The sequence below is a fragment of the Desmodus rotundus genome, chromosome 3 (assembly GCF_022682495.2).
Source record: "Desmodus rotundus isolate HL8 chromosome 3, HLdesRot8A.1, whole genome shotgun sequence".
NCBI classification, from domain to species: domain Eukaryota; kingdom Metazoa; phylum Chordata; class Mammalia; order Chiroptera; family Phyllostomidae; genus Desmodus; species Desmodus rotundus.
Window position 1 is genome coordinate 34,396,580 of NC_071389.1, and position 26,682 is coordinate 34,423,261.

At 38.2% G+C, this 26,682-nt stretch overlaps 1 protein-coding gene across 2 annotated transcripts in view; it reads right to left on the reverse strand.

Annotated features, from left to right (window-relative positions):
- The window catches only part of EPS15 (epidermal growth factor receptor pathway substrate 15), a 123,802-nt gene that overhangs the window by 90,790 nt on the left and 6,330 nt on the right, over nt 1-26,682 (reverse strand). The gene's annotated exons all lie outside the window — the stretch shown is intronic.

Here is a 26,682-nt window from a genome sequence, read left to right on the forward strand (position 1 = left end):
ATGTGTAAGAGTGCTCTGGCACCAGGAAGGGAGTTCAGGAAGTGGTATCAGTGCAGGAATCTGAAGTATGAGGGGGGGAGAGGGTGATTCTATACCCAGGTAACAGCAAGCACAAAGACGAGCATACAACGCAAAGCTCAATTATGGGGAAAAGAATCCAGGAGTCCGGAATGGTGATACGAGGTGAAGATAAGATAGTGAAGTTTTGTATAAGACAACTTATGAAGGTCTTCATCTACGTGGTAAAAGTAAAGAATATGTGGATGAAAAAAAGGAGACAAATTCAAGAGCTACTAACTCAATCTTAGTTCTATATGATTATTTATATGTGAAGAAGAAAAGTAGAATGGAATGTAGAGTGCTACTTAGGAAATAAATGTAATGGCCCAGTAAAGAACCTGAACACTGGCAATAGCAGAAAAGAAAAACATGCCTTGAAGAAAAGTTTGTAAGATAGACTTGACAGGGCTTATTAAATAGATGAGGTAGGAGCAGCTTAGTTAGAAATACAAAGATAAAATGGGAAAAAAATCAAGCAACAAGGTTGGGCCTATCGTCTTAATGGGTACAAGACTGGATTAAGAAACCAACATTCACTGAGTGCCTACTGGGAGAACACATTATGCCCAGTGCTTTATAAATACTTCCATACTTTATTTTTGTGAGCCACATATTATCATCCCACTCTGCAAATGAGGAAACCTAGTGTGAAGTGCACTTACATTTGTCAGTCTGCCTAGGCTATGGTAGCCAGTTGTTTGGTCAAACACCAGTGTAGATGTTACTGTAAAGTTTTTTTTTTTTTTAAAGATGTGATTAATATTTAGATTAGAAGACTCTGAGTAAAACAAATTACTCTCCATAATGTGGGTGGGCATCGACCAATCAGTTGAAGGCCTCCCAAGGAAGCAGGAAATCTGTCTCCAGAATGCCTTCAGACCTAGCTGCAACGTGAACTCTTCCCTGGGTCCCCAGCTTGCTGGCCTGCCCTTCAGATTTAGGACTTGCCAGCCTCCATACACGAGTCAATTCCTTAAAATTAATCAGCGTGTGTGTGCATGCGTGTGTGCCCCCTGTTGGTTCTGTTTCTCTGGAGAACCCTAATATACCTAGTCTCAGAGAGGTTACTTGCCCAAGCTTTTAAATGGCAGAGACTGGACCTAAATGCAGTCCCACTCGCAGCTCCATGCTCTTTCACAACACCATGCTGCTTCCCCTGTGCCCTGGTTTGCTCAGGACAGGGCTGGCTTACAGCCTGCTGTCCCAGCATCCCATCCAGGTTACCACTTGCCTCAGATTTCTCATTTTCTTAAATGAACTATTATTATTAATCACTATGTTAAAATCAACCAGGATGGATTCAGTATACCTCTAACTGCACACACCTAGCTTCTGGCCAAGGTATCAGCTAATACTGTGTAAGTGCTTTATCATTTGAACAAGTGATGAAATCTGAATGGGAACAAGTGATAATTTCATCTTTCTTTTCCTGGTTCTTTAGATACAACATAACTAACACTTTCTTTTAGGTGTTAGTTACAGCATGCAGAATACTCAGTGAGAAGTATCCTCAGGCACAAGCAACCGTGGACATCTAACTCCTCACAGCCTTTCAAGACAGTGGAGAAAGCATTTGACACTGGTGCTGCTGCTGGCTATTCGGTGTGCCAGTCAGTACAGTGACACGTACCCTACAAGACGCACCAGGCAACCAGCTGGCTAAGTCAGTGGGAATTCTAGGTTGGGGAGAGGAGTCAAGTCTGATAACTTGTGAGGTGGTTTTGTCATTTATTGCAGAGTATAAATCTGCAATTGTTTATTATTTTGTTGTTTGTCAGTCATTTTATTATCCAATAAGCCCTTTCAGTAGCAATGAACTAAAATGAAGAAACTGTATATTTGATACAAAGTTAAGAACTGAATTTCCATTTCTGTAGAAAATTAATAAACAGACAATTTGCATAGACCTTTTGAGGCTACTTCTATTTAAAATGGAGCTCTAGTACATAATTGTTACGAGTTAGTTGCAATTGTCAAAATTAACAAATGTTTTCATATATCCACAGTTATAATTTTAAGGAGAAAAACTGTACTGAATAAAAAAGAAACCCCAAAACTTCAACACAGCAATACATGTGCTCTACTTGCAACCTGCCACCAGATTTTAAAGACTGGATGGAATCTTTGAAAACTGACTTTATAAATTCAACCTAAGTGTCTCCATATTGAATCTTCTTGAAAACAAGTAGCATTTTGTTCAAAATTAGTTGGAAATCTTTCATCAAAGATTAAAGTTCCTTGACTAAAGCTCCAAAAAAACTTCAGCTTTGAAGCTTTTGACAAATACAATTATTGTAGACAGCATTTGCCAAGACATTGAAATACATCCCTCAAAAGCAAGGGAAGGACTGATGAGAGCTCAAATAGTACACAAGATTTAAATTTGAAATTCTATAATTATACTTTGCATTGAATTGTATGAGTTCCACCAAAAGAGTATTCCTATTTTTAACTGAAAAAATTTATACTCTGTGCTGGAATTAAATGGAATTACAGAAAGCTGCTACAATTTTATAGCATCTAAACTTAATGGAACATGTAATATAATCATAAAGAGACAATTTACATATGACAAGATTTGTCTTATAAAAACATTTGTCTAAGGGAGTACCTTTCGTAGAGGCAAAAAGACACTGCCTTTGAAAATATGGGGGCTGATAAATTTATAGTTTTCAATAAGAAAAAGAATAGAATTAAGAATATTCTCTATTTAGCAAACATTTTACTGAACTAACCAGGTACATCACTATCTGCATAGAAAGTATATTAGCAATTAAAAATATTACTGCTTACAGAGAAGGGTCAACTGTAAGAGTTAATAGCCACAAAACATAAACGGGAACTGAAAAATACTGCAGGCAGTTTTATGAAAAATTAAAACTAGTTAAACTATATTGGAAAATAAAAACTTTGTTCAAGAGGTATTAAAGACAGCTATGGCTAAGAAACGGATTTAAAAATCAAATCTGATTATTACCAAGAATAACTACTCTGTTTATGTGTTTTAACATTCTGATAATCAATGTAAAGACTTTATTTTGTTAAAATACAGAACAAATGTTTAAAAATTTTTTATTTTTGAGAACAGACTTTGAATAGAACTGTTTTACTGATCAACCAATGTATAAAATCATTTTGATGGCCAAAAAATAAGTATTTTAAAAAACTTATAGAATTGAAAGTCTAGTATGTACCTTTCATTCTCAAAAATGACCCAGTTTGAATGAAAATTATATATTTACCCTGCTTCTTACACTGGGGTGTAAATACTTTGCTAGAGAAAGTAAATGTAATATATTCCCTCAATAATGAAAAGTTAATTTTTAAAGACAATTCAGTTGAATTTTTAGTGCCCAGAAAAAAAAAAACAAAAACCTCACACGCGGTAAGAAATCCTGAGCTCCAAACTGCACCTTATTAATCATCACGTTACAAACTCATTGGGTTACTACATAAACACATTTGAGAAGGCATGAGCTTACTTGAGTGTTCTAAGGTACACCCTGTGCTGATTACTACACTTAAACGATACAGCTAAGTGAGAATGGAAAAAGCCATTCAAACTGCCAATTCACTCATCAGGCAAGATGACCAAAGAGTGTTTTTGGTGTATCTCAGTAAAACTGGCTTGTTTTTTTTGCTGAAATATAACAATTTTAGAGTTTTTAAAAAATCACACATACACAACACACACAATGACGCATAGAAAAAAATTTGAATGGTACGGCTCAAACGGTAACAGTGATTACGTCTGGATAATGGGATTATAATGATTTGTACACTCCTTGCACTATTACTCCATATTCTCCAAAACTTTTTTATAATAAGCACGCCCTATGTTTTTATGTAAGTAAAATTAAACAACAAAGCTATTTTCAATTTGGGGAAAAATACAGAACTCCAAAAATTTGAAATCATTATGCAAAATTATGTATGAATTTTTTAGCTAATAAATTTCTAAAGGAACAGACTTTTGACAACTCTAAAGTTGTCAAAATCAAAATGTGACCTTTTATAATTTTTAAGTAATTATTTATTCATTAGCGATATCATAAACTCTTATCAGTTGCCACAAAGTAGAAATGGGGCTGCTAATTTTATTAAGAAAAAAATCATGTAAAGTACAATAACATTACTAAGAAACAAGTTATTTCAAAAGTATAGCACAGTGTATACTATCCTATGGTCTGGTAGGTTGTATTATAATTCTAAATCATTTATTCTCCTTTTATAAGAGCATTAACATCCTGCCTGTTGCAGAGTCACTTAGTAGTTACTGCCTCTCTGTGGGTTCCCTATTGTTGGGTTGGCCATAAGCCTTAATTTGGCCAAGGAAATATAAGCAAGTTCCAGTTCCAAGTAGAAGCTTTAAGAGCTATTGTGTGTTTCAACCAGCTCGTGCTCCTCTCTCTCTGCCAAGGGAACAGTATTCTCTGCCAAGAATAAATAGGGTGTCCTCCTTCATCCTAGATCCTGAAATGAAAGAGAATTGTGGCGTAGAACCATACAGATTACTACAGAACCTACAGTGTGAGCAATCAATAGACCTTTGTTATTGTAAGCACTGATGTTTGGGATTGTTTCTTAGTGCAGTATAATCTAGCAAAAGCTAACACATAAGTAATCTAACACCGAAGTGTACCAGGTAGTATAAAAATAAAAAAAGAGGTCCTGGTTATTTGAAATTCATAGGTTAGTAAATGAATGTTGAGTTGCTTCATATAAAATTTTTGATGTCATTTTTGGGAGTTTTGTGGAGGGGGATGTGCTGGATTATATGACGTCAAGAGCCTATGATTCTATAGTGCACAAGACGAACTAAAACTTTAGTATTAGGCTTATTAAATGGTTACAGTACAATGTGGAAAAGGTAAAAATAAAAAGACATCTCTAAATAATGTCAATTTTTTTCCATTAACTAAAAAATCATATGATTTAAAGAATAACCAGTGAATAAATTAAAATGGCAAGGGGAGTGGGTATAAATATAAAGTAGCATGGGGGATCTTTGTGGTAAAAGTTTATCTTAACTTCGGTTATAATTACATGAATCCACACATGATAAAACCACACAGGCATAGCATACATACAGAACCATAAATAAGTATTTGGATAAGGTCTGTGAATGGTGCCAATGGCCATTTCCTGGTTCTTCTATTGTACTATGGCTACAGGAGATGTTACGATTAAGTACAATTGGGTGAAGGGTATATAGGACTTTTTTGGACAACTTTTTGCAACTTCCCATGAAAAGGTAAGGTTCAAAACCATTGTGATGTAGATAGAAGGTGGCAATCCAAACAGAAAGAAGGCTGTGTACAAAAGCAAGCAAATATAGACGTCTAGGTAGTGAAAAGGAGACAATGGAATGAAGAGACTTCATTCTTCCAATAAACCACTCAAAATCTTTCTAGTTTTGCTCTCTCTAAAAATTTGTGAAAATGGATAACAATTCAGTACTAGTGAGCATAAAAAAAAAAATCAGTGTGATAATGCACGTAATTTCCTGCGTAATTTGCCTTACAAATATTTTTTGACATATTAACACACAAAAAGTCAGCTATTTAGAATTCAGCCTTCTAATACTCCATTTTTAAGACAGCCGAAGAACCACCAGGCAAACTAGCCCCTATATTCTTTGAATTCTTGCATTACAGCCATGACCACTACCCCTTTGGTGGTGGAACAGCAATTCCTAAGGCTAAAGTACCAAACAAATACAACCAGAAGAACCTATGCGTTTATACACACATGTTTACACGATGTGAAAGGCTTGCACGGTAGGAGACTAACACCTTCTGGTAGGTTTGAGATGCCTAGAAAAGACTTGAGTATTTCACGATCCAACGAAAATATGGTGAAAACAAATAGTAAACAGAAGAAAACAGAATGAAAAAAAAAGGAACAATAAGTAACCAATGGCAATCCAAACTGACAAAGAAAAGAGCAAACAGAAGCTGAGAGTCCGTAATAAAGAGAAAGTCAGAGAAAGTCAGTAATAAAGAATACCCTTTGCAACAGCATGAATGGAACTGGAAAGCATTACGCTAAGTGAAATAAGCCAGATGGTGAGGAACAAATACCGTATGATCTCACCTTTAACTGGAACATAATCAACAGAAGAAAAAAGCAAACAAAATATAACCAGAGACATTGAAGTTAAGAACAATCTAACAAAATAGCCAGAGGGGAGTGGGGAGGGGACAGTGGGGAAAGGGGATTACAGGAACTACTAAAAAGGACACATGGACAAAATCAAGGGGGAGGGTGGAGGTGGGGGAGGGAGGGGGGTTCAACTGGGGTGGGGTGGAGGGATGGGGAGAAAAGGCATACAACTGTAATTGAATAAAAATAAAAATTTTTTTTAAAAAAGAATCTTTAGAAAGGAAAACAACTCTGAAGCTGGATAGAGAGGGTGGATGAAAGCAAGTCCTCACCTTTAGAGCTGGTGGGGAGGAGATCTCAAGAAAACATAAGCATCCATCAGGGCAGTTCCCTTAGAGAATGCACAGTATTAACCCTTAGCTCTGTTATTCATAACTCATTTAATAATTTAATAAACCCGTACTAAATCCCTTCTAGGGACACAACAAAAGGTTAAGGTGTCTGTGGGCTGCAAAAATCACATAGGGCTTCTGCCCTCAAAACATATATTCTAGTAAAAGTTGCAATGCTTCATTCTGCAAACATGCTAACATCTATTTGTTCCATAACAAACCATTATGAATTGATAGCATAGTTAGCAGGCAAAGACCTAGGAATACTCCAAGTACAGTTTTATGGAAAACTTTCAAAATCTGGATCTAAGAATACATGTGCTTTGGAGATTATCAGAAATGAAAGATTAAAGGGACTTAAGTAGGCAAAAGAGTTTCAAAGTACAGTATAGTTGTACACTACTGATAAACTCTGTGTAAACAGACCATACCAATAACTCAAACTAATAATGGACTAGCTTTTGTGAAACCCAATTCAACCTGATCAAAAATCTAAGTGGCAGAGTAACAAAGAATGAATTCAACCCTGGCTGGTGTAGCTCAGTGGATTGAGCGCAGGCTGCAAACCAAAGGGTTGCCGGTTCGATTCCCAGTCAGGGCACATGCCTGGGTTGCAGGCCAGGTCCCCAGTGGGGGCCACATGAGAGGCAACCACACATTGATATTTCTCTCTCTCTCTTTCTCCCTCCCTTCCCCTCTCTCTAAAAATAAATAAATAAAATCTTAAAAAAAAAAACAAAAACAAAGAATGAATTCAAACAGTAACTTTGGTCTTTCATCAGAAGACAGTGAGTCTTACATATGCCATTCTAGCCAGTCCAAAATAAAGAGAAATCACTAGGAGAAGCATTATCTTTAAGCATAAATAACTAAGGTGAATTTATCTGTATAGCACTTTACCTTTTACAGAGAACATTCACAAGTTCATCTCTCATGTCCTTTTCTTCATTAATCCAGATGTTCACATCAATTTCCATGGTTTTAATACCACACTTAATGCTGATGAATAGCAAATTGATATCTTTGGTTCAGACCTCTTCTCTGAACTCCAAAATTATATATTGACCATCTACATTGTACCTCCCCTTGGACGTCTCCCAAACATGTAAAGGAACCTGTATTTTTTTCCTCCAAAAACCTATTCCTCTCCCACCACCAACCACTTAGATGCAGAAGGCAAATACCTAAGCCAGCTTGTCCCTCACTTTCAACTTTCAATCCATCAGCAAGTCCTATCAATTCTAATTCTAAAACCTTTGTTGAACTCATCCTCTCTCCCTATCTTCATCCACGTGTTGTCTTGACTATTACAACAAACTATGCATCCTCTCTGCTTTTATTCTTGCCTATTTTTCTCTCCACACAGATTGCATAATAGTCATTTAAACACATATATCAGGATATAACATTCCATTTAAACCCCTCAATGGCTTCTAATCTGACAAAAAAATAAAATCCAAATTCCTTGCTGTGGCTCCGAGTCCCTGCGTGCCTTTCCAGTGTCACCTAGGGCAACTAAAACAGCAAACCCTGTCCCAAATCACAGCCTTTACACGTGACATTCTCTCTTCCTGAAAAGCATAGTTGGTGTCATTTTCTTTAGGACTCAGCTTAAATGCTACCTACCCACAGATTTATTTGGATCATCAGAAAGCAGGCTCTCATCTTAACCAGCTGCATCTGCAATGGCTCTATGTCCAAGTAAAGACACACTCTGAGGTACTGGAGGTTAGGACTTCATACCCTTGACTGGTATTCAAAATATAAAGACCTAAATAAATAATTTAAACCAATAGAAATCTTTGCTATTTCAATTCTTTTCTCACTATAGACCTGACAGTTAAAAAAATATATCCACACAGCCTTACTTTTTATCTCAAGTATAATTTAAAATAAACACTATTTCCAGAATAAATTAATTTCTTAAAGTGAACTGAGAAAGCATACATATGTGCATGTTTATTAGTTTTCTATTTCTCATTTTCAAAATAGCAAAGAATACGGTAAAAAAGAATGTTCATCAGAGTTTCTCATTAAGATAGCGGCCATGGCTTACCTCTCTGCACAACCACATCAAACTCACAACTAAAATATAGAACAACTGTCACTCACAACCATCAGAAATCGAGTTGAATGGAAGTCTGACAACTATGGAATTAAAGAAACCACATCCATCCAGACTGGTAGAAGGAGCACACACATGGAATGGGCTGGTCCCTCACCTACCTGTGGTGGATAAATACTCAGGAGGGGATATCTCAGGAGCAAGGAGTCCCAGCCCCACACCAGGCCCCCCAGCCCAGGGTTCCAGTGCCAGGAATATAAGTCCCCACAAATTCTGGCTGCAAAAACCAGCAGAGATTGAGTTGGTGGAAGAAACTGCTGGAACTCCAGGCAATTCCCCTTAAAGAACCCACACACACATTCACCTACTCAGACTCACTCCCTCTGAGCTCCAGCACCAGGGTAGCAGCTTGAAAGACACCGTAGTTTACAGGGAGACACTGAAGTGTTTTACATCAAGGTGATCAGCAGCCACTGTCCCTTTTCTAAACCCTCCCATATATGGCTGGTGCCATATTTGAGATTCCATCATCCTGGCTAACAGTGTTTAACTTGCCTTGGAGATCTCCAAAACTCAACCCCTACCCAACATATGGGACCACCCAAGCTGCTTTTCCACATGCATGGCTGGTCTTGGCTAACACTTCACAACTTCCTAAATCCTATCAAACAAGCAACAGCTGGCTGTAGTAAGCTCCAGGGCAGGCACTAGCAGCAGCCAGATTAGCTTCACAGCTTGACTTCACCTGGGGATCTCCAAGCCCAGCACAAGTAGCAGCCTTCTCAGATTGCTTTATAGCTCAGGAAGGGTGCCCAGGCAAAACACAGGTGGGGGCTGACCTTGGCCTGCACCATCCAGGAAACCCCAGGGCCAGCGCACCCAGTGGACAGCTACAGACCACTTCCAAGCACCACCACCCTGCCTCTGCACAGTTGATCCTCCAGGGAAGGTGGAAGATGGTGGTAAGTAGTCACCACCAGTCCTTGCAGCTGACTGGCCTGGGTAAATCCCTCCCATTGACCTGCCACCAGCAACAAGGCTCAACTCTAAGAGGAAGGTGTACTCAGCCGACTTGAAGGGCGCACCTCAAATATCCAGCTTGGGTGACAGGGGAGGCTATGCCACTGGACCCTACAGGACACCTATTATATTAGGGCTCACTGCCAAGATACGGAGTCAAAGCAGCTCTACCTAATACATTACATACACACACACACACACACACACACATACACACACAGGGAGGCTGCCAAAACGAGGAGACAAACATGGCCCAAATGAAAGAACAGATCAAAACTCCAGAAAAAGAGCTAAACAACATGGAGATAAGAAATCTATCAGATGCAGAGTTCAAAGCACTGTTTATAAGGATGCTCAAGGAACTCAGGACCTCAGAGGCATAAAAAAGAGCCAGTCAGAAACAAAGGATTCACTAATTGAAATAAAGAACAATTTACAGGGAAACAACAGTAGAGTGGATGAAGCTGAGAACAAAATCAGCAATTTGGAACATAAGGAAGCAAAGAACAACCAATCAGAACAAAAAGAAGAAAAAAGAATCCAAAAAAATGAGGACAGTAAAAGCAGCCCCTCAGACAACCTCAAAAGGTCCAACGTTTGTATCATAGGAGTGCCAGAAGAAGAGAAAGAGCAAGAAATTGGAAATCTATATGAAAAATAATGAAAAAACGTCCCTAGTTTGGTGAAGGAAATAGACATGCAATCCAGGAAGCACAGAGAGTCTCAAAGAAGTTGGATACAAAGAGAACCTCACTAAGACACATCATAATTAAAATGCCAAAGGTAAAAGATAAAGAGAGAATCTTAAAAGCAGCAAGAGAAAAGCATAATGTTACCTACAAAGGAGTGCCCATAAGACTGTCAGCTGATTTCTCAAAAGAAACTTTGCAGGCTACAAGGGACTGGTGAGTATTCAAAGTGATGAAAAGCAAGGGCCCACAACCAAGATTACCCCACCCAGGAAGTCTATCATTTAGAATGGATGGGCAGATAAAGTGCTTCCCAGACAAGGTAAAGCTAAAGGAATTCATCATCACCAAGCTATTATTACACGAAAAGTTAAAGGGACTTATTTAAGAAAAAGAAGATCTAAACTATGAACATTAAAATGACAACAAACTCAAAACTACCAACAACTGAATCTAAAAAATAAAAACAAAATCAAACTAAGCAAACCACCAGAACAGGAACAGAATCATAGGTATGGGGATCACTTGGAGGGTTATCAGCTGGGAGGGTGGCAGGGGAGAAACAGAGAAATGGTGCAGGGATCAAGAAGCGTAACTGGGAGAAATAAAATTGACAGGGGGGCGTAAAGAATGGAACAGGAAAGGGAGAAGCCAAAGAACTTATATGCACGACCCATGGACATGAACTAAGGCAGGGCGTGGATTGCTGGGTGGAAGGGGGTACCAGAAGGAGGGGGGGAAAGGGGAAAAAATTGGAACTGTAACAGCATAATCAGTAAAATGTACTTTAAAAAAAAGAATGTTCATCAATGTAGTAACTTAAAAGGTAGGAGCAAGGGCAAATCCTTGAGTTTACCACTGACACCCAATTGTGTGGGACGATTAATAGCCTAAAGCTAACAGAATTGATTAGAAGTTGACCTGTGCTCATTGAGGGTAAACAAACATGCTGAAATTGAGTACAAACAAATACAGAGTAGCTCATTCAGGAGATAAAATACAAGGTTTGCACAAACGAGACAAAAAAAAATTCCACAGGTAATGGGGCACCAAGAGACCCAAAGATCAGCAATGAAATGCAGCTTTTTAAAGAGGCAAGTTAATTACCATTTATACCCCTTAAACCCTTTTCCAATAAAAAACCAACTATTAAAAAATAAAAAGACAGGCTTGTGGGGCCAAGATGGAGGCATAGGCAGAAACACTTCACTTCCTCACACAACCAAAAGAAGAATAACAATCAATTTAAAACAAACAACCAGAACTGCCAGAAAAACATTTGCATAGAAGTACAACAACCAAGGAGTTAAGAAACATTCAACCAGACTAGTGCACTGAGACAAAGAAATGTGGCCCAAATGAAAGAACAGATCAAAACTCCAAAAAAAGAGCTAAATGACGAGGAGATAGACAACCTATCTGATGCAGAGTCCAAAACACTGGTAATCAGGACGCTCACAAAATTGATTGAGCTCGGTCACAAAATGAAGAAAGAAATGAAGGCTACTCAAAGTGAAATAAAGGAAAATATACAGGGAATCAACAGTGAAGGGAAGGAAACCGGGACTCAAATCAACGATCTGGAAAAAATACGCATCCAACTGGAACAAAATGAAGAAACAAGAATGCAAAAAAAAATGAGGAGACACTTAGGAGCCTCTGAGACTACTTTAAACATTCCAACATCTGAATTATAGGGGTGCCAGAAGGAGAACAGCAGCAAGATATTGAAAACTTATTTGAACAAATAATGAAGGAAAACTTCCCCAATCTGGCAAAGGAAATCCAGCAAGTCCAGAAAGTCCAGTGAGTCCCAAAGAAATTGGAACCAAGGAGGAGCACACCAAGGCACATCATAATTAAGTTACGCAAGATTAAAGGAGAGAATCTTAAAAGCAGCAAAAGAACGGAGAGAGTTACCTATAAAGGAATTCCCATAAGGCTGTCAGCTGATTTCTCAAAAAAAACCTTACAGGCAATAAGGGGCTGGAAAGAAGTGTTCAGAAGTCATGAAAGGGAAGGATCTGCATCCAAGATTACTCTATCCAGCAAAGCTTTCATTTAGAATGGAAGGGCAGATAAAGTGCTTCCCAGATAAGGTCAAGTTAAAGGAGTTCATCAACACCAAGCCCTTATTATATGAAATGTTAAAAGGACTTAGCTAAAAAATAGAAGATCAAAATCTATGAACAGTAAAATGACAACGAACTCCCAACTATCAACAACTGAACCTAAAAAACAGAAACAAAAACTAAGCAAACAACTAGAACAGGAAGAGAATCACAGAAATGGAGATCACATGGAGGGTTATCAGTGGGGAGGGAGAGGTGGGCAATGGGAGAAAAAGTTACAGGGAACAAGAAGCAGAATAGACAGGCACAAAATAGACAGGGGGAGGCTAAGAATAGCACAGGAAATGGAGTAAGCCAAAGAACTTATGTACAACCCATGGACATGAACTGCTGGAGGAGGGGGGCCAATGCTGGAGGGTGAGGGTGGGTGGTGCAGGGAGGAGGGGGAAAAAAAAATTGGGACAAGTATAATAGTATAATCAATAAAATATACTTTAAAAAATAAAAAATTAGAAAAAGAAAAAATAAAAACAAGTTAAATTATAACGTATGAACTTAAATAAACTACATTTTAAAATCATACATACACATAGTGTTTTACAGCTTCATAACAATCAACATATTAAGTCCTTATTGACATTTCCTATCCTCCAAGTACTAGTCCTCGGCACTTTACACATTAAGCCAGAGTATCACACTCATTTTCACCAGGGGCCACACCAGCCTCGAGGTTGCCTTCAAAGGGCCGAAATAATTTTAGGACTGTATAAATGTAACTACTCCTTAACTGTTAATGAGTTGAAATTACATTCAGCCCTTTGAAGGCAACCGCAAGGCTGATGTGGCCCTGAGTGAAAATGAGTTAGACACCCCTGCATTAAGCTCATTTAATCTGACAAGGTACATTTATATCCATGTCACAGATGAGGAAGATGAGACATTAATAAATTGAGTAGCTGACTCAAAGTCACACACCTATTTAAGTGTCGGTACCAGTATTCAAATCACTGAAGTCTGATTGCAAGACTTTCGCTCTTAATCATTAGGTTTGTAACCCCTCCTATCAACGTTATTATCATCACCATTTTCTTACTACTTTCATACACACTGTATCATTTGAACTTTTATTAACAGAGACATATTTTCCAATTTAAGACACTTTTAGTTGTGCTTCTATTTAACACAGTATCAAAATAAAGAGAATTTTGTTATTTTTTAAAGATTTTATATATTTCTTTTTAGAGAGGGGAAGGGAGGGAGAAACATCAGTGTGTGGTTGCCTCTCACACACTCCCTACTGGAGACCTGTCCCACAATCCAGGCATGTGTCCTCACTGGGAATCAAACTGGCGACCTTTTGCTTCATAGGCCAGCACTCAACCAGAGCCACACCAGCCAGGGCCAAAATAAAGAGAATTTTAAATAACATTGTTATTAACCCACAATTGTATACACTAATCCACCTTTTGTTTTCTAGTTTCACAATCAAACTTTAAGTAAAGGCAATGTTTTGCAGTTCATTGTACTTTGCCTTCCTTGGGTAAATTTACTCCTCATTTTATTATTTTTGACACTACTATACGTGGAAAATTCTTCTGTGAATTGTTCATTGCTAGTGTATAAAAATGCAGCTGATTTTTGTGTGCTGATTTTATATTTTGCACCTTGGCTAAACTTGTTTATTAGCTCTATTGGTAGTTTTGTGGAATCTTTAGGATTTTCTACATATAAAACAACATGTCATAAAAGTACCGTGAATCCTCAAAAAGTTAAAAATAGAACTACTATATGAGCCATCAACCCACTTCTGTGCTTACACAAAAGAATTGCAATCTGGCTCTCAGAGAGAGATTTGTACTCCCGTGTTCACTGAAGCATTATTCACGATGGTCAAGAAGTGGAGACAATCTAATTGTCTCTCAGCGATAAATGGAAAAAAAGTGTGGTACATACATCAAGGGAATACTGTTTAGTTATGAAAAAGAAGGAAATCCTGTCATATGCTGCAACTTGAATGAATCTTGAAGACATTATGCAAGTGAAATAGGCCAGTCACAGAAGGACAAATATTCCATGATTCCAATTATATGAGATTCCTAAAGTTGTCAAACTCACAGAAGCAAAAAGAAGAATGGTGGTTGTCAGGAACCAGGGAGGGCGGAAATGCAGAGTTGCTGTTCACTGGAGATAGTTTCAGTAGCAGAAGATGAAAAAGTTCCAGAGATCTGCTGTACAACAGTGTGCTCAGAGTTAACAAATCTGTACTACACACTCACAAGTTTGTTAAGGGGACTGATCCCATGTTCTGTGTTTTTCACCACAATAAATTTTTTGAAATACCACCTACAAATAATTTTACTTCTTCCTTTCCAACTTGGATACCTTTTATTTCTTTTCCTTGCCTAAATGCTCATGCTAGAACTTCCAGTACCACGTCGAACAGAAGGGATGAAAGTGGGCATCCTTGTCTTGCTCCTAAACATAGGGTAAAAGTTTTCAGCCTTTCATCACTGAGCATGATGCTAGCTAGCGGTTTTTCATACATGCATGGCTTTTAGCAAGTTGAGGGAGTTGCCTTTCTCGCTGGAGTATTTTCATCATAAAAGTGTGCTGAATTTTGTCAAATGCCTTTTCTGCATCAATTGAGATGATCATGTGGCTTTCCCCTTCATCCTATTAATGTATTAAATTGACTGATTTTCCTAAGAACCGTTCTTTCAAGTGTGCCTTTTCCTGGTAATAATCCAAAAGCCAGGAAACAAAAAGTATCCTTTTTCAGCCAAATGACAGAAACTATGACTGGAAAAATACTGCCAGTTTAGCTATACTTCAACGTGAAAAGATCTGTTGCTTTTTAATCCTCAGTTTAGTAAAATGCTAGCAGTGTGTCACTTTTAGCCATACACACTCCACCCATTTGTCACTTGGCCTACTCTTTTTTTAAAATGCAAAAGTTGCTCTGGGGATTGTCCACTGATCACTCATACAGACCCTGCAGATAATTACTTAGACCAGAAACTGTAATTGCTTAACATCTACCTAGAAGGTACTAGAAACAAGAATTTCTACTATGAAATTGGAAAAGGGTATAATTTTGGTGCACGGGTACAGAGGTAAGACTCAACCAGTGTGAATTTCAGTATCCTGTATAATTATTGGACCACAATGTTTTGATTTATAGTTTAGAAAATACAACAACTCAGGCTAGAGTACTTACATGAACATTAAACTTGATAATGGGTTGGTAAGGGAAAACAGCTAGTAGGGCTAATAATACTTAAAATAACCTATTTTGCTTAATGCTCCTAGATCAGGGTCTATTAGAATATTATGCAAATATGCATTATACTTTATAGTCTATGTGATTCCATAGAAGACTCAATATATTAGCATACAAATATATTACTCATTTATTCAAACAATTGCTGATCCACTATGTATTACTGTGCTAGGCACTCCTGATACGGAGATAAACAAATAAGATAACTTCTTTGCCCTCCTGGAACTCAGTCTTAAGGAAGAAAAAAGAAAAGAAAAAAAATTATACAAAATATTAAATATAAAAATTTACTTGTTGCACTAAGCTGATCGACAGGCAAATAAAGTATTCAAATAAATTGTACTTATTATCATTATCACCAGGGAGAAACAAAGTACAGAGAGCAATACAATGAGGAAATATAAAGCTGAAAAACTTGCTTTTCAAATGTTGAATGGCAATTCAAATGTATTACAATGGGAAATGAAGATATGAAAATAAATATTTCTTAAATATTCAAAAAAAACCCTGCTTGTTCATTTGTTATTCATTCATTTAGACATTTATTGTATAGTAGTCCCCGATTATCCATGGTTTAATTTTCTAGTTTTAGTTACCAAAAGTCAAACATCACTCAAAAATATTATATAGAAAATTCCAGAAATAAAAAAAAAATTTAAGTTCAAATTGTGTGCCATTCCAAGAAGAGTAATGAACTCTCTCACGCCATCCTGCTCCAGCCTGCCCAGAATGTGAATCATCCCTTAGTCCAACATATCCACACTGTATGTGCAATAAAATATTTAGGGAGAGAGACCGCATTCACATAACCCTTATTATACTATAATATTGTAATTGCTCTATGTAAGGCTCAGCACAATCCATGACTTCAGGCACCCAGTGGGTGTACTGGAACGTATCCCCTGTGGATAAAGGGGACTAGTGCCATACACCTGTATGCTGAGATACTGAGCACACTAAAGTAAGGAACTACGGTCTCTGACATTGAGAACTGAGTGCAGTGGGAAAAACAGACAATGACAAACCACTGTGATAAACGCAACAAGAGGGAACAAACACAGTTGCTGTGGTATCAGAGATACCTAAGGGAGACAGAAGAGGAAAAGTCATGTCTGAATTATGGCATTCTCTTCCCTTATCTTACTTTATTGTTCTTCCTAGCTTTTGTCACTATCTGACAATTTATATCATTTGTTCTGTTTGTTTCTGTTGGTCCCCCTCGCTCACAATATTAACCCAGGAGGCCAGCGACTTTGTCTTGCTCACTATGTATTAACAGTACAGACACCAATGCTTTGCAGATAGTAGGTACTCAATATTTGTCAAATGAATGAATCAAAGGGGAGGAAGAGAAATTCAGGCAGAACAAGAAACACATTCAAGAGAAAGATAATGAGAAATGGGCCATGCTGGGTGTTCTTGGTCAATAACTATAATAGCAAAATATTTATATTTATTAAAGGGCATACTTATGGGCCAGGCACTATTCTCAGCACTTACATTATGTCATCTAAGTGTCACAACTCTATAAAGTAGATACTCTGACATTTTACATATGAAGAAGCTGAAACACATATTTAAAAAATGCCCAAATTCACATAGCTAGCAAATAAATGGTAGAACTAGATTCCAAGCCATACAGTAAAATGCCAGGGTTCACTCTTTTAACCACTACACCAAAGCACTGAAAGTTAACAACCTCTCTGAGTTGTTTCAACATATGTTGGAAGGAAGGAAATACCCACTAAACCAGTCTTTGTGAATATTACATTCTTCATACACTTAAAACCCTATATGTGTTACTCATTAGTAGCATTAGTTTCTTAAAAATATGAACATTTACCAAGCAAATGGCTAAGTAAATCCCCCACCCCCAACTTTCCAATTATGATTTAGAGTAGGACTGCAATGAGGTCTAAGAATTTACATTTCTAGCCCTGGCTGGTGTGGCTCAGTGGACTGAGAGCAGGCCTGCGAACCAAAAGGTCACCAGTTCAATTCCCAGTCTAGGGCACACACCTGGGTTGCAGGCCAGGTCCCCAATGGGGGCCTGTGAGAAGCAACCACACATTTGATGTTTCTCTCCCTCTTCCTCCCTCCCTTCTCCTCTCTAAAAAATAAATAAAATCTTAAAAAAAAAAGAATTTACATTTCTAAAAAGTTGTCAGGTGATGCTGATGGTACAAAACCATGCTCAAGAATCCTTGGGCTACATAACCAAAATGTGAATTAAACCTCTTTCAAATAATACTAGGTTTCCCAAACATCCATGGCTGAACTAGATACCCTCTGAGTACTGAAAATATATACATGTTTTCCCCCAAAGATTAGGAACAAGTGTCCACTCTGGACTCTGCTATTCCACACTGTACCAGAGGTTCTAGCCAAGAAAATTAAACAAGAACAAGAAACAAAAGGCATCCAGATGGGAAAGAAGGATGTAAAACTATCTCAGATGACATGATCTCATATACAGAAAATTCCAGAAATCCACTAAAAAAAAAACTATTAGAATAAATGAGTTCAGCAAAGTTGCAGGATACAAGGTCAATATACAAAAATTAATTGTATTGTTATACACTTGCAATGAATATGAAAATGAAACTAAATTCCATTTGAAAAGCTTAAGAGTAAAATTTTAAAACCTTAATAAATTTAACAAAAGTATAAAACATATACTCTATACATTACAAGACACTGTTGAGCAAAATTATAGATATGCATATATATATATAAATGGGGGGAAAAGATTCCTTTCTGAGGTGATAAATGCTCTAAAATTGAATGTGCTGATGATTGCACACATCTATGAAGAGATCACAGACCTGTACATTTTAAATGGATAAACTGTATTATATGTGGATTATATGTCATAAGGCTGTTTAAAAAGTGTAATTGTGTGTGCTGTCCCTCACAGGACTTTCCTTTCTCCCCTTTCTTACCCCCAAGGTGTGGACCTAAACCCTAAGGGACCCCAGAAGGCTTGCAGCCAGGGAGCAATGGGTAACAGCAGCTCCTCCTGGGCGAACCCCCTGACCCTGTCTCCAAGGCCCCCTTTTCTCTGACTTCACAGTGAGCTAAAGCAACCCCATCAAGGCTCATTTCTTTCCTATAATGTTTCTAGAGAGCCAAAGCAGCCCCGCCTAGGCTCTGTCCTACTGCTTCTTCTATCCTAAGCCCTCCTTGTTTCACCATCCCCAGCTTTAATAAACATACTCTCAAAATTTTTTTTTAATTATTACTTTTTAATTTGCTAGAGGAACAACAGGGCAGGAAGTTCAAAGTAAGTCTCTCAACATCGAAACAATTTTAAAACATTTTATAAATTCAGTACCTCTAGCAGTTCTTAAAATTACTGGATGGCTCATATTTCTAAATGTAGACATAGTTCAAAAATTATCACTAATGTTGACACATGGAGTATTTTTAAACTAGTACTAGAAATTAAATCATTAAAGTTGCAATTTTCAGAATATGCTTTTCCTTTCCTAGCCTCAAGATGAAAACTATAATAAGTACCTAAAATATTCAATTTTAAAATATTTTAAATATTTATTAAACATGTGTAAATATACAAGTCATGTCACTTATACACTATTTTTAAAAATAAAATGCTTTGTGAAGTTTTCATTATAAGGGTTTTTCTGGTGAGGTTATAGGAAAAAGAAGTCTCGCCCACCTTAATCTAAGAACACTGATACTGGTAAAAATGTCTGTACTAAAATAAGGAGGAAATTAGTATAAAAGAAAAAAATCTGCCAAGCACAGAGACAAATCAGGACATTTCAGGCAAGTCTGGCTCCAAGCAGTCAACAGAGTGGAGGTTCTGAACTGTGCTAGAGAGCCAGATGGTGCAGAATCCACCCTCCAAATCTTACAAAGCCCTGCGTGAAAGTGTGCCAGGAAAAAATACACAGAGCAGAATGTAGGAACAGACTAAGAATGAAAGCATTCCGGCCAAAGGATGAAAACTGTAGGCAAACTGAAACTACCCAATCTTCTCGAAGCTTACAACTTTAATGCCAACTTAATATATTAAGTGAACTTTACAAATTATAAATGGCCTTTGCAGTCAAACTAAATATGCTCAACTTAGTTCCTTCACAATAGTGTTTTAGACATTATTGCTCCTGGGAAAATTACTACTGTCTGCTTTGTCATTCGAAATCTCAAACTATACAAAAATCAATTCAAGTTTAATTTCAAAACTCAAAGACATACAAAGGCAACTCATTCATGTACTACCACATGTAACTCTACAAAAAGGAATTCAGTGAACAGTATATCAAAGGTTATTTACAACAGCATTAATTGATACATAAATTATCTGTATACATAAGGGCTTAAGTAAACTATAAAGTATCCTTTCAATAAATATATCCTAAAGACACTTAAAAATGCTATTAAGACCACATTGGAAAATACCTATACTATTAAGTTAAAGAAAACAGTACAAATTTATGCACGTGTGTGTAAGAGGGAGGGGAAAAGAAAGAGACAGAGAGCGGGAGAGAGAGGTTACAACCACATTAAAAAAAAATAATAAAAGCAACACTGGCCAGATAGCTCAGTTGGTTAGAGCATCCTCCCAATGCGCCAAGGTGCGGGTTTGATCTCAGGGAAAGGCACATGTAAGAGTCAACCAATTAATGCATGAATACGTGGAACAACAAATCACTGTTTCTCTCTCCATCTGTCTCTCTCTCTCTAAAATCAACCAATAAATCAAAATTTAAAAAATAAATAACATTTTTTAAAGTAAAAAACCTAAAATTTAAAAAATGTGTTGAATGATGATCCATGCTTTTTCTTGCTATTTTACTGCACATCAACTTTTCTTTGAATGAGTGAAGAATTTTCTAAATGAAAAGAAATTTTAAATAACACTTACAAGTTCTACCTATAAGTATCAATAACAACAGCCCTTGTATTTACTAAATGTCTCCTACATTCCGCCAATGTATATACTTCATATGTAAGGAAAAGGAAGCTGAGAGTCTAAGTAACTTGCCATAGTCAACCAGAGAGAGTGCAAGTGGCCGAGGGAGAATTCAAGTCTAGCTTTGTTCTGTACTAAGTCTAGTGCTCTCCCCACTAAGTAAAACTCCTCTCAGTGTCCCTGGGATAGAAATCTTGATACTATGAATATTTTACATACTATTTAAGAGTCACAGTTAAAGCCTATCCTTGAAACCCCTTCCTAATGTCCTATGCTCTAGGTTAAAATTCTTGCTTTATTACAAAGTTCCAACATAATCACAGGATATTCCACGGCACTCCAGTGCCTGACTGCTTTTTTTAATATATTTTATTGATCATGCTATTACAGTTGTCCCATTTCCCCCCCTTCACTCCACTCCACCCTGCACACCCCTCCCTCCCACATTCCCCCCCTATAGTTCATGTCCATGGGTCATACATATAAGTTCTTCGGCTTCTACATTTCCTAGACTATTCTTACCTTCCCCCTGTCTATTTTCTACCCACCATTTATAGTGTCTGACTTCTATCATCCTTTATCATAGCACTTATCGCTCTAGAGTCAGTGTTTACCTCCCTAAAAGACTAAAAGGCACATGAGTTTAGGTCTTATTCTCTCTGTATGTCCAAGGCCTAACACACATGGTAACACACAGGAGGCATTCTGTAAATACTTTCTGAAATAAGAGGGTCAACAAGCAACAATGGAAGCACCTTTAATACATATAAGTTTCATATCTTTAAGTACATGCATAATGACATGCCTGCGTTGTACCTGCGTTGTACCTATACAAGATTGAATGAGGTTGCCAGTAACCCTTAGTATTAGTGATCTATGAAAAAAGTGCAACATATCAAGGAAAACAGCCCTATAAATAGCTAATATCCATAAATTACAAATATTTGTCTACTGGTGGTAGTTATTATTATTACTATTAATAGCTGCTACCACTTAAACTGATCCCAAACATTTATAGTCATTACTGCATATAGTCTTCACCTCAAATACGGGTTTATTCCCCATTTTACAGATTTAAAAAAAAAAGAGGTTAAGAAATTTGTTATATTACAATCAAATAAAGGAATTATACCTAAGATTCTGACTGCAAAGCCCAAGATCTCCCACCGTTTCATCCTCTCCACAATGTTCATATCCAGAGCATCGGAAATCCTCAGACCTAGTGGTTCCAGGTTCTATTTAACAAAATAGCTTGTTCCTCAGGGAATTTTTCTCTGATACATGGTACCATCTTTAGCAACAGAATATTGAAGGAACTCCAAGTCCAAGTCACCATATCCAAGAGAGTATCAGTTTGAAAGTAAATCCTGGCATGATGAGCACTAACTTAAACAGGCTTAGGTTTTCATGAGTTAGAAATTCCTAGAGATTGCAAAATGTAATCTACCTTCTGTTTACAAAAGTCTACCTTCCTATCATGTTTACAAAACCCTCCACTATAATTCGGTACAACAATCACTTACTAGGGATATGGTCTATGCAATAGATTGATTTTCACATAATAATAAGTTGCAGCCTAGAACATATGTTCAGTTATAACCAAGGACGGCACCGTAATTGGTTCTATCAGAACTATTTTGCCCTTAAATAGAGACATTCAATTTATGAGTCATTTATACTACCTGAGTTATAATCCTGCCTCTACTACTTAGCAGCAGCTCGACCTTGAACAAATTACTTCACCTCTGTGCCTAAGTCTTCTCTTTTGGTAAAACAAAAATAAGGATGATCCAGTTATCAAGTTGTAAGGATTGTTGAAAAGTTCATCAGGTTGTAAGCATTACTGAAAGCAGTGACTGACACATCATAAACGCTCAATGAATAGTAATAACTATTGTTACTTTATCCCAATATTGACCACTTCTGTCTCTCTCCCCTTTCACACACTCACACAGACACTCACACAGGTGTACATACATGCAAACCCCACTGTGAGTAATGTTACTTTTACATAACAATAGAGAAGTGTACTATGCGAATGTTCATTTTCATCCCTGTATTTGTCTGAAATATCTTCAATGAATGTTCATAGGAAGTGGCATAAGCAAATGAGCTTGAGAATAGATGTAAATGGGTTCAAATCTCAAATCTACCACTTAAAACAACCCTGAGTAAGTAATAAAGAAGATTAACTCCTACTTGTAGAAAAACTGTGAAGATTAAAATATATGTAAATCATCTAAAGGTATCTATTGCTTATCAGGAATTTAATATCAGTCTCTTTCCTTCTCAACAGTGGCATAAGAGTATTATCCTTCCAGGACCTTTGCATTCATATCTAGCCCACTACAAGTTGGTGACGTAGGCAGACATGGTCGCCTCTTTGCACAACCACATCGAAATTACAACTAAAATATAGAACAGAACACTCAAGAATGTCAGAAATCGAGTTGAATGGAAATCTGACAACTACAGAATTGAAGAAACCACATCCATCCAGACTGGTAGGTGGGGCACAGATGCGGAACAGGCTGGCCCCACACCCACACGGATAAAACTTCAGAAGGGCTATCTCAAGAGTGAGGAGTCCCAGACCCACATCAGACCCCCTAGCCCAGGATTCCAGTGCCAGGAAGATAAGTCCCACAACTTCCAGGTGCAAAAACCAGTGGGGATTGAGTGGGTGGAAGAGGCTGCTGAAGCCCTAAGCAGTTCCTCTTGTGGAACCCACAAATGGATCACCTACTCAGAATTGCTGCCTCCAATCTCCAGCATTGGGGTGGCAGCTTGAAGGGCATCAGTGGTACACAGGGAGAGAATGAAGTGTCTGCTATCAGGGCGAGCAGTCCCTTTGCTGAGCCTTCCCCCACACAGAGCCTACAGACTGGTGTTCTATCTGAGACACTATCAACCTGGCTATCACTGTGTGACCCTCCTTACTGGACCACCCAAGCTGCTTTTCCATAAGAATGGCTCCTCTAGGCTTCTAAACCCCATCAAACAAACAACAGCTGGCTTCAGTGAGTCCTAGTGGCAGCCAGATTAGAGTCACAGCTAGTCTTCACCTGGGGATCTCTAAGCCCAGCACAAGTAGCAGCCTTCTCAGATTGCTTTATAGCTCAGGAAGGGTGTCCAGGCAAAACACAGATAGGGGCTGACCTTGGCCTGCACCATCCAGGAAACCCCAGGGCCAGAGCACCTGGTGGACAGCTACAGACCACTTCCGAGCGCCACCACGCTGCCTCTGCACAGCTGATCCTCCACGGAGGATGGAGATTGGTGGTAAGTAGTCACTGCCAGTCCTTGCAGCTGACTGGCCTGGGTAAATCCCTCCCATTCACCTGCCAACGGCAACCAAGGCTCAGCTACAAGAGGAGGGTGTACTCAGCCCACTTTAAGGGCGCACCTTGAATATCCAGCTTGGGTGATAGGGGAGGCTGTATCAGTGGACCCTACAGGACACCGACTACATTAGGCCATGCCTCCAAGAAAGGGAGTCAAACCAGCTCTACCTATTTAAAAAAAACAAAAAAACACACAGGGAGGCTGCCAAAACGACGACACAAAGAAACATGGCCCAAATGAAAGAACAGATCAAAACTCCAGAAAAAGAGCTAAACAACAGAGTTCAAAGCACTATTTATAAGGATGCTCAGGGAACTCAGCGCCAGAAGGAGAAGAGAAAGAGCAAGAAATTGAAAACTTATCTGAAAATATAGTGAAGGAGAACTTCCCTAATCTGGCAAAGGAAATAGACTTCCAGAAAGTCCAGGAAGCTCAGAGTCCCAAAGAAGCTGGACCCAAGGGAGCACACACCAAGGCACATCATAATTACATTACCCAAGATTAAAGATAAGGAGAGATTCTTAAAAGCAGCAGGAGAAAAGGAGATGGTTACCCACAAAGGAGTTCTCATGAGACTATCAGATTTCTCAAAAGAAACCTTACAGGCAAGAAGGGACTGGCAAGAAGTATTCCAAGTCATGAAAAGCAAAGACCTACAAGCAAGATTACTCTATCCAGCAAAGCTATCATTTAGAATTGGAGGGCAGATAAAGTGCTTCCCAGATAAGGTCAAGTTAAAGGAGTTCGTCATCACCAAGCCCTTGTTAAATGAAATGTTATAGGGACTTATCTAAGAAAAAGAAGATGATCAAAACTATGAATGGTAAAATGACAACAAACTCACAACTATCAACAACTGAACCTAAAAAACAAAAACAAACTAAGCAAACAATTAGAACAGGAACAAAATCACATAGATCACATGGAGGGTTATCAGCGGGGAGGTAGAGCGGGAGAATGCGGGACAAGGTACAGGGAATAAGAAGCAAAAATGGTAGGTACAAAGTAGATAAGAGGAGGTTAAAAATAGTATGGGAAATGTAGAAGCCAAAGAACTTACATGTATGACCCATGGACATGAACTAAGGTGGGGGAATATAGGTGGGAGGAAGGGTGCAGGGTGGATGGGAATAAAGGGGAGAAAAAAATGGGACAATTGTAATAATCAGCATAATCAGTAAAATATATTTTTAAAAAATAAAATAAAATAAAATAAATGAAGACAGTATAAGCAGCCTCTGGGACAACCTCAAGAGGTCCAACATTCACATCATAGGGGTTCCAGAAGAAGAAAAAAGAGCAAGAAATTGGAAATCTATCTGAAACAATAGTGAAAGAAAACTTCCCTAATTTGGTGAAGGAAGTAGACATACAAGTCCAGGAAGAGCATAGAATCCCAATTATGATGGAAGCAAAGAGACCCACACCAAGACACATCCTTATTAAAAGACCAAAGGTTAAAGATAAAGAGAGCCTCTTAAAAGCAAGAGAAAAGAAGTTACTGGAATGCTGCCAGATGGGAGGCGGGAGGGGGAGAATGGGTGAAGATGACGGAGGATTAAGTACAAATAGGCAGTTACAGAATAAGCCATGTGGATGTAAAGCACAGTGCAGGAAATAGAGTAGCTAAAGAACTTATATGCATGGCCCATGAACATGAAAAATGGTGGGGGACGGCCTTGAGAGAGATGGGGGCGCTGGCTGGAGGGGGGCAAAGGGGAAAAAATCAGGACAACTGTAATAGCATAATCGATAAAAAATAAAAATAAATATTTAGCCCACTGGATAGAGTTGTTCCACAACTAAAATAAGACCACTAAGAAAGGCAGACAAATCACACATAAAATTAAGTTCACAATTTCCAGTTGTCTCACCATTTAAGCGTTTTAACATCAATATCTACACACAGTCATTCATGGCTCATGGCAGGTTTAGGAGTAAAAATATGAAAACAAACTATTCCCCCATCCCTATCCCAAGAAAGCATATACCCCTGTATCCCGTATTAGCCTTAATGGATCACGAAGTTTAAATCAGTGATTCTCAACTAGGGCCCATTTTGTCTCTCAGGAAACTTCTGGCAGTGTATGGAGATATTTCTGATTGCCCCGACTGAGGACAGTGCTACTCGCATCTCGTGGGTAAGGACAGTGCAGTACATCCCACAATGCACAAGACAGCCCCCCACACCAAATAATTATCTAGCCCAAAATGTCAGTGTGCCAAGGTTGAGAAACCACGATCTAAAAATTTCCTATTATAATATAGAAGTTTTCCCTAAAAAGTATGTTCTTGTCTCAGTTATATTTATTGAAAACATAACAAGAAATAAGCGGCTTGTTTATTTCAGATGGGAAACTCCTGGTACTATTAAATTCCCATTACAAAATCCCCAATCCAAAGGGGGAGGAAGTGAGGCTGATTTTTCTCTGTGTACTTGTACCACATAAAAACAAGGTATTTTTTTTTAAGGTTTTACTTATTTATGGTTAGAGAAAGGGAGGGAGAAAGAGTCGGAGAGAAACATCAATGTGTGGTTGCCTCTCACATGCTCCCTGCTGGGGACCTGGCCTGAAACCCAGGCATGCATCCTGACTGGGAATCAAACCAGCGACCCTTTGGTTCGCAGGCCCGTGCTCAATCCACTGAGCCACACCAGCCAGGGCTAAAAACAAGTTTTAAAAGAGCTCCAACCTTTATTTTTTAATTGCACCT